This window comes from Triticum urartu, chromosome 3, assembly GCF_003073215.2.
Source record: "Triticum urartu cultivar G1812 chromosome 3, Tu2.1, whole genome shotgun sequence".
Taxonomy (NCBI): Eukaryota; Viridiplantae; Streptophyta; class Magnoliopsida; order Poales; family Poaceae; genus Triticum; species Triticum urartu.
The window spans coordinates 30,696,380-30,705,239 of NC_053024.1; positions in this window are offsets into that span (position 1 = coordinate 30,696,380).

Sequence of the window (8,860 nt, forward strand, 5' to 3'; positions counted from 1 at the left end):
GGATCTCGTAGCTGGTATAAAGACTATTCAAGGTTATGACTCTGAAGTCCATAAGATTAAACGTCATCTAGCAGAAGGAAAGCCCTCCTTCTTCTCTATCCGATGATGGCGCCTTGTACTTCAAAGGCCGCCTAGTGGTACCACGTTCGAGGAAAAACCTGGATCAGACTAAAGGGTTATGAAAGAAGCTCATGATACGCCTTTGTCTATTCATCCTGGTAGTACAAAGATGTACCAAGACATCGTCAAAGATTCTGGTGGTCTAATATGAAGCAGGACATTGCTCGTTATGTTGCTGAGTGTGACGTTTGTCGCCGTAATCAAAGCAGAGCATCAAAGGCCTGCTGGAACTCTGCAACCTATCTCTATTCCTGAATGGAAATGGGACCATGTTGAAATGGACTTCGTCACTGGATTTCCCAAATCGCAGAAAGGTAATGATGCTATTCTTGTCGTCATTGACCGGCTTTCTAAAGTTGCACATTTTCTGGCGGTCAAAGAGACAATCACTGCTAGTCAGCTTGCTACTCTCTACATGTCCAGAATTGTTTCACTTCACGGTATTCCACTGGTTATCAGTTCAGACCGTGGCAGCTTATTCACTTCAAGATTCTGGGCAAGTTTCCAAGAAGCTATGGGAGACTCATCTGTCGTTCAGTACGCGTTTCATCCTCAGTCGCAAGGACAGGTTGAACGTGTCAACCAAGTTCTCGAAGACATGCTTCGAGCTTGTGTAATTTCCTTTCGGCAAGAAATGGGAGGAATCTCTTCCATATGCCGAGTTCTCTTATAATAATAGCTATCAAGCTAGTCTGAAGATGTCCCCCTTCGAAGTGCTATATGGACGAAAGTGTCGAACCCCTCTGAACTGGTCAGAAACTGGGGAACGTCCACTCTTCGGTCCGGATATTATCCAACAGGCCGAAGAACAAGTTCGCATTATTCGCGAGAATCTCAAGACTGCTCAGTCACGTCAGAAAAGTCAGTATGACCGTCATCAAAAGACATGGTCTATCAACCTGGCGAAAAGGCTTATCTTCGAGTTACACCAATGAAGGGTGCTCACCGCTTCGGGATCAAGGGCAAGCTAGCTCCTCGCTATATTGTCCCTTCACTATTCTCGAAAGGCGTGGAAAAGTGGCATATCAACTGGAGCTTCCGCCGAACCTTTCTCAGGTTCACGATGTGTTCCATGTGTCACAACTCCGCCGTTGCTTCAAGGATCCAATCCGAGCAGGTGGATCATGAAGTGCTCGAATTGCAACAGGACCTCTCCTATAAAGAGCATCCGGTCCGCATTCTTGACCAAGCTGAACGCCGCACACGTCAGAAGGCGATCAAGTTCCTCAAAGTCCAGTGGTCGAATCACTCTGAAGACGAAGCCACTTGGGAACGCGAGGACCGCCTGCGTGATGAATACCCCGCACTGTTTCCTTCTACCTCCTAAATCTCGGGACGAGATTTCTTGTAGTGGAGGAGATTTGTAACGCCCGGATAATTAGGCTACAGTAAAACTCTCCTAATGATGCCATGTCATCTTGATTACTGTTGCTAAACTTTCGTTAGTTCAAACCGATTCAAAAATCAATTCAGAAAATGGCAAACAACAAAAGTTTTTAAAAAGTTGAAACAAAAATGTTCGGTGGGTGCCAAATATTGCACGTAATTATGGTGAAGTAAACACATTTTTAGAAAATGCCTAAATACTTTAAAATGAAATAAAACAGAAAAGAAAATAAATAAAAGAAAGAAATACAAAAAAAAAAAAGGGAAGCCCCCTGGACCAGGCGGCCCAGCTCACAGGCGCCGGCCCACCTGGCCCAGCTGGCCACACCCGGCCCACTCCCCTGCCTCGTCCCCTCCTGTTCCCCCGACCGGGTCGGAACAGGGGCGCGTCGCCACCGGACCCCCCTCGCCGGCGTCGAGGAGAGGATAAGGCCGCCACGCCCCCGCCTCCTCGATCCCGCCTCCCACTCGCCCCCACGCTCGCCCTCTCGGTTCCTGCGCCTCCCTCTCCCCTCAGATCCACCTCGCTCCTCTCCCCTCGTTCCCCACTGCAACCGAGCCGCCATGGCCTCGCCGCCGTAGAACTCGCGGCCACCGCGACCTCCGCACCTCTCCGACGTGTCCGCTCGCTCCCTCTCCCTCGACTACGCCTCCCCGACGAGCCGCAGGACGCCGGACGCCCACGAACGCTGCCCCGGCCTCGTCTTCTTCCTCGGATCCCCGACGCGTCTCCGACGAGCGCCGTCGACTCTGCTGCTACTAAACCACCACGGGCCATCTTGCGTGCCGCACGGTGAGCTTCTCCTCCCCCTGCTGCTCCTCGTTGGCCCCCTAGCGCTCTGGTAGCCAGCTGCCGCCATGCTGAGCTCTGGTCGCCGCCATGCACTACACCGCCGCGGCCACAGATGCCGTCGAGCTTCGTTCGGGCCCAGCATCGAGCTCCTGCGAGCCCTACGCGCCCGCGCACTAGCCTCCCCCTGCTCTTAGCGTGTTTCCCCGTCGGGGCCCGACTGGCGCCGCCGCGTGCGCGCGTCGTCGGCGCCTTCCGGTAACCAATGGTCAAGGGCCGAGCCCTTTGTGCTCAAGCGTGTCGCGCAGCTCCACCCTAAGCCTTCCCGTTAGCCCGAAGCACGCTGCGTCGCCGTTCGTCTCAACGCCCGAACCACCTCGCGCCGACGAGCCTGTAGCGCTCGGACTCTGGCACCCACAGCCTCCGCAACCAACCACCATTCGCTCCGCCGTCGTCTTGCCGTTCGAATGCAACCGGTTCCCGCCATTTTGGTGGCTACAGACGAAACCGACGCTGCCCAAGCCGCGCCGCACCGCGAAAACGAACTCGCCGGCGGTCTAAACCGGGCCAGGCTGACGTGGCATGCGTGGGGTCCACCCCTGGGTTCACTGCCAGTGGGTCCCAGGGGCCCAGTTGACCTGTTGACCAGGTCAACGCTGACGTGGCCCGCCTCTGTCTCGCTGACGCCTGGGCCCCACCGCCCTTTTAAATAACTAAAACAATTTTATAAATAAAATAATTAAAATTAGTCCTAAGCACTCACTGACAGGATGGGCCCACGTCCTTATTAACCCAATTAATTAAGTCTAACCCCCTGTTAGTACCCTGGTCAATGACATTGGGTCCCACTGGACCCCACCTGTCTGTTTGACTGGTCAGCCGACCTGTTGACCAGCTGACGTCCAGCATTGCAATCATGCTGATGTCATAATTCCTTTTTGTTAAATAAGTAAATTCCATAAATGATTTAAATCATTAGAAAATCATATCTTTTAATCCGTAACTCGGATGGAAATACCTTCTACATGAAAGTTGCTCAGAACGACGAGACGAATCCGGATACGCAGCTCGTTCGTCCGCCGCGCATCCCTAGCATAGCAAACACGCAACTTTCCCCCTCCGGCTCCTCTGTCCGAAAACACGAAACACCGGGGATATTTTCCCGGATGTTTCCCCCCTTCACCGGTACCACCTCGTACCGCGTTAGGGCACACCTAGCATCACGCTTTGTCATGTCATGCATCATCATGCATTTTTTTGCATTATATTTATTGTTTCTTCCCCCTCTTCTCTCGCTAGACACCGAGACCGACGTCGCTGCTACCTAGTACGACTACGGTGTTGACGACCCCTCTCTCTTGCCAGAGCAACCAGGCAAGCCCCCCCCCTTGATCACCAGATATCACCTACTCTCCTCTATACTGCTTGCATTAGAGTAGTGTAGCATGTTACTGCTTTCCGTTAATCCTATCCTGATGCATAGCCTGTCCTTGCTACTACTGCTGTTACCTTTACCTGCAATCCTAATGCTTAGTATAGGATGCTAGTTTATCATCAGTGGCCATACATTCTTGTCCGTCTGCCATGCTATACTATCGGGCCGTGATCACTCGGGAGTTGATCATGGGTATATACATATACATAATGTATGATACTTATGGTGACTAAAGACGGGTCGGCTCGTAGGAGTACCCGCGAGTGATCCACGGATTGGGTCCGAAAGGACGTTTGTCCCGACGGCCCTCTTTGTGGATCTTTGTGGTGAAGCGACAGGGCAGGTTGAGACCACCTAGGAGAGAGGTGGGCCTGGCCCTGGTCGGCGTTCGCGGTTATTTCAAGATAACACTTTTAATGAGATCTTGGTATTTGATCTGAGTCTGGCTACTGGCCTATACGCACTAACCATCTACGCGGGGACAGTTATGGGCACTCGACATCGTGGCATCAGCCGAAGCCTCCATGACGTCAGTGACTGAGCGGCGTGCGCCGGGTTGGACTGGAACGCCTACTCTTGTATAAGGGAGGCTAGGTCTGCTCATCGGCCGCGTACGCAACGTGCATGTGTGCAATGGGCGATGGGCCACGACCCCTGCGCCATAGGATTTAGACCGGCGTGCTGACCTCTCTATTGTGCCTAGGTAGGGCTGCGATGTGTTGATCTTCCGAGGTCGGGCATGACCCAGGAAAGTGTGTCCGGCCAAATGGGATCGAGCGTGTCGGGTTATGTGGTGCACCCCTGAAGGGAAGTTAATCTATTCGAATAGCCGTGATCTTCGGTAACAGGACGACTTGGAGTTGTACCTTGACCTTATGACAACTAGAACCGGATACTTAATAAAACACACCCTTCCAAGTGCCAGATACAATTGGTGATCGCTCTCTCACAAGGCGACGAGGGGAGGATCATCGGTTAGGATTATGCTACACGATGCTACTTGGTGAACTTACCATCTACTCTCTTCTACATGCTGCAAGATGGAGGTGGCCAGAAGCGTAGTCTTCGACATGATTAGCTATCCCCCTCTTATTCTGGCATTCTGTAGTTCAGTCCACCGATATGGCCCTTTACACATTTACCCATGCATATGTAGTGTAGCTCCTTGCTTGAGAGTACTTTGGATGAGTACTCACGGTTGCTTTCTCCCTCTTTTCCCCCTTTCCCTTCTACCTTGTTGTCGCAACCAGATGTTGGAGCCCAGGATCCAGACGCCACCGTCGACGACGACTTCTACTACACTGGAGGTGCCTACTACTACGTGCAGCCCGCTGACGACGACCAGGAGTAGTTTAGGAGGATCCCAGGCAGGAGGCCTGCGCCTCTTTCGATCTGTATCCCAGTTTGTGCTAGCCTTCTTAAGGCAAACTTGTTTAACTTATGTCTGTACTCAGATATTGTTGCTTCCGCTGACCCATCTATGATCGAGCTCTTGTATTTGAGCCCTCGAGGCCCCTGGCTTGTAATATGATGCTTGTATGACTTATTTTATTTGTAGAGTTGTGTTGTGATATCTTCCCATGAGTCCCTGATCTTGATCGTACACGTTTGCGTGTATGATTAGTGTACGATTGAATCGGGGGCGTCACATAATCCAGGTGGCACGTCTTGTGGAAAGACGTCAGTGAACTCCTGCAAAATGTTAGTGACAGCAGGGGCAAAGAGGAAGGCACGTCTTCGAATGAAAATAATGCCTCTTTGCACACAAAAGCATAGAAAACAGATTTGCTGAAATCTAGCTCATCAATATCATATTTTGTGGCAATTAAACATGCACTTTTAAATTTAATTTCAGAAGCAACACTGGATGGTTTATTATTAGGTTTCATTTGTTGCTCAAATTCTTTTGCCACAATCTAATTTTCACTCTTATTTTTCTCTTGTTTTGCTTTATTAGCTCTATTAATATCATCTTTCAAAATGGATTCAGGAGTCATAGGAAGCAAAGTAATATGGTTATCCTTATGCACAAGAGTATACTGATTATTTCTACCATGGTGTACAGAATTTTTATCAAATTGCCATGGTCTACCAAGTAATAAGGAACATGCTTGCATGGGTACCACATCACAGTCAACATAATCAACATATGTAGAGATACTAAAATGCACACGAATAGTACGTGTTACCTTAACCTTGCCGATGTTGTTGAACCATTGGATGTAGTAAGGATGTGGATGTGGTCTTGTGGTGAGAGATAGCTTCTCCACCATCTCCATGCTAGCCAAGTTGTTGCAGCTCCCTCCATCTATGATGACGCGAACAGAACGTTCCTTCACAACTCCCTTTATATGGAACAAATTATGCCTCTGATTTTGCTCAGCTTGTGTGACATGCACACTCAAAACACGTTGAGAAACTAAACATTCATACCTGTGAGCATCTTCAGGAGACATGTATTGCGTCTCATGATCAGAATCATCTCCACCGTGTTCTTCACGTGTAATAAGAGCCAAAGTCTCCTCATCATAGTCACTAGCGGACTCATACCCACCATCCTCAGTAGCAATCATCACATGCTGAGATTTGCATTCTCTCGCAAAATGTCCTCTTCCCTTACAATGACGACAAATAATATCACTTGTGTGCCCTGTTGATGCCATGGAAGAAGAAGAGCTTTGTGCAGGCCCGACAGGTGTGCTCTTGGGAGATAGTGGTGGTTGTGCCTGCTTTCTTGTATCACGGCTGGAGGTGGCACCTGATGGAGGTGCTGGTGTAGTGGAAGTAGAGGATGCACGTAGTGTCCATGATGAAGATCGACCTGCAGAAAAGTTAGTTCGCGCCAATGCCTATCGATCCTGCACTTCACGTTCAGCTTTACAAGCAAGATGGAATAAACGAGTGATATTATTATACTCCTTATACTCTAGAATGGTCTGAGTCTCTCTATTTAATCCACCCATAAAATGTGCAAGCATAGCTTCATTCTCCTCAACAATACCACATCTAATCATGCCAGTTTGTAATTCCTGATAATATTCTTCTACAGAATTTTTTCCTTGTCTTAAACGCTGCAATTTTTGAAGTAATTCACGTTGATAATATGGTGGAACCCAACGAGTACGCATAGCAGTTTTCAAAGTAGACCAAGTAGCTGGAATAGGATATAATCTACAATGTTCAGACCACCAAACACATGCAAAACTAGTGAAAGCACAAACAACAGCAGGAACACGTATCTCCTCGGGATATTGTAAACATATAAAATGTTGTTCAATTTCTAACTCCCAAGTAAGATATATATCAGGAACATATCTACCCTCAAATGGTGGAATATTCAACTTTAGTTTAGGAAAAAGGTCATGATCTCGTACCTCAGGTGGTGGGGCAGCCCTACCATTGCGATGATATACCTGAGGACGACCTGGTGGTGGTGGTGCTGGTGGTTACACGTAATTCTGATTTTGATCAACCTCATCCTCGTAATGGTCCTCCACCTCTATAGTAGTAGTAGGAGCTACAGAAGCATCAACAACGACACCAGAATTTTGCCCAGGGTCAATGGGAATGCGCTGTGCTGGTCCCACTTGATTTGGAAGGCAACGTTATTGTTGCTGCTGTTGTTGTTGTCGTTGTTGTTGTTATTGTTGTTGTGTAGAGGTGCGTTAGGTGCAGCCGGTGGTGGTGGTGGAAGACGCGCGAGCAATTCATTAAACTTGTTATCGAGCTTTGTTTCGAATGTCTTCTCCATGCCATCTATCTTCTCCATGGCCTCTTCAAATCTGTTTAGCACATCTTGCATCTGTCCACTCATCATTTGCTAAAATTTATCACGCAACTCCTTATTCGTCATGTTCTCCCAGTCAGTCTCGTCCACTTGTGATCCTGCCATAGTTAGCAGCAATAGAAACACACAAGAATATGATCCTACAGACTACTAACAAGAGGTGGCGGTGGGTGTCACAAATCCATCAAGCAAATCTCAAATTCTTACCAGTTCTTACTCAGCAGCAGGCAGTGATCGGCAACCGTCGTAGTCAAAACTCTCAAAGCTAGATAAGGTGATTACCAGGGAGAAGACAAAGAGCATGACGTAGATGTATTTGAAGCTAGGAAGACTTATAATATGGTAGCAAAAAGGGTCAGCAATAATCAATTCAGAGATGCAAAGTTGAATAAACGCTCAACGACGGTACTGTGCTGGTCCTAGGCTAGACCGTGCTAGAGACGCGAGCCTAGAACACTAACAAAATCACGGCGCTGCACGTAAACCAAGGGAGGAGCACACTTTGGATTTTTTTTTCTCTTTTTTCTTTTTTGACTTTCCTCTTTTTTTTGCTCCGCAACAATTTTTTTCGAAAAAGTCTACAAATGGTCTAAAAACTGCCTAGCCAGAATTTTCCAGACTTAGTTTTTTTAACTGGAACTATTTTTCTAGTGCGGGTATCACGGAATCTCGGGAGTCCTACTCTATCACAACTCGAAGTATCGTGTGATCTGGAACTCGAAAGCAATGCAACAAATACTGGACTCGGACTAGGACTGGTGGGAGATGAATCTGGTGGAACTCAGACTGGTGGCGAATATATGTAGGGCGGTGGAACACGGATTGGTGGCGAATCTGTGATGGAGGTGGACTCAGATTATCGTGATGGCAGTGGATATGTGGTATATGGCAGCGGCGATGACGATGGTGGTATATGACAGCGGTTATGACGATGGTGGCATATGGCAGCGGTGGCGATGATGGTGGTATATCGCAGTGGTGATGATGATGATGCGGCGGCGGCGTGACTACTTGTGAACATAACTCGAAACTCTAAAGGACTAGACACTAAGACCAGCAACTAGACACGACGATGCAACCGCAAATTCAACAATGCAAAACCCTAAAAAGATTATGCAAAGGCTCAGATTGGTTCGGATATGATGAACTAACCCTAATTTTTTTGTGGCTTTTTGGTGGACTGTAGGTATGAAGAACAGACTCGATCTAAACTACAAAAAACTGTAAAATCTCACCGAGCAACCTGGAAATCTGATACCACTTGATAGAGGCAAAGGTGTCCCGTCTTTCGATGAGATGGTGGCTGTCGTTTTGGAGGAATCTACTTTGATGATCCGACTAC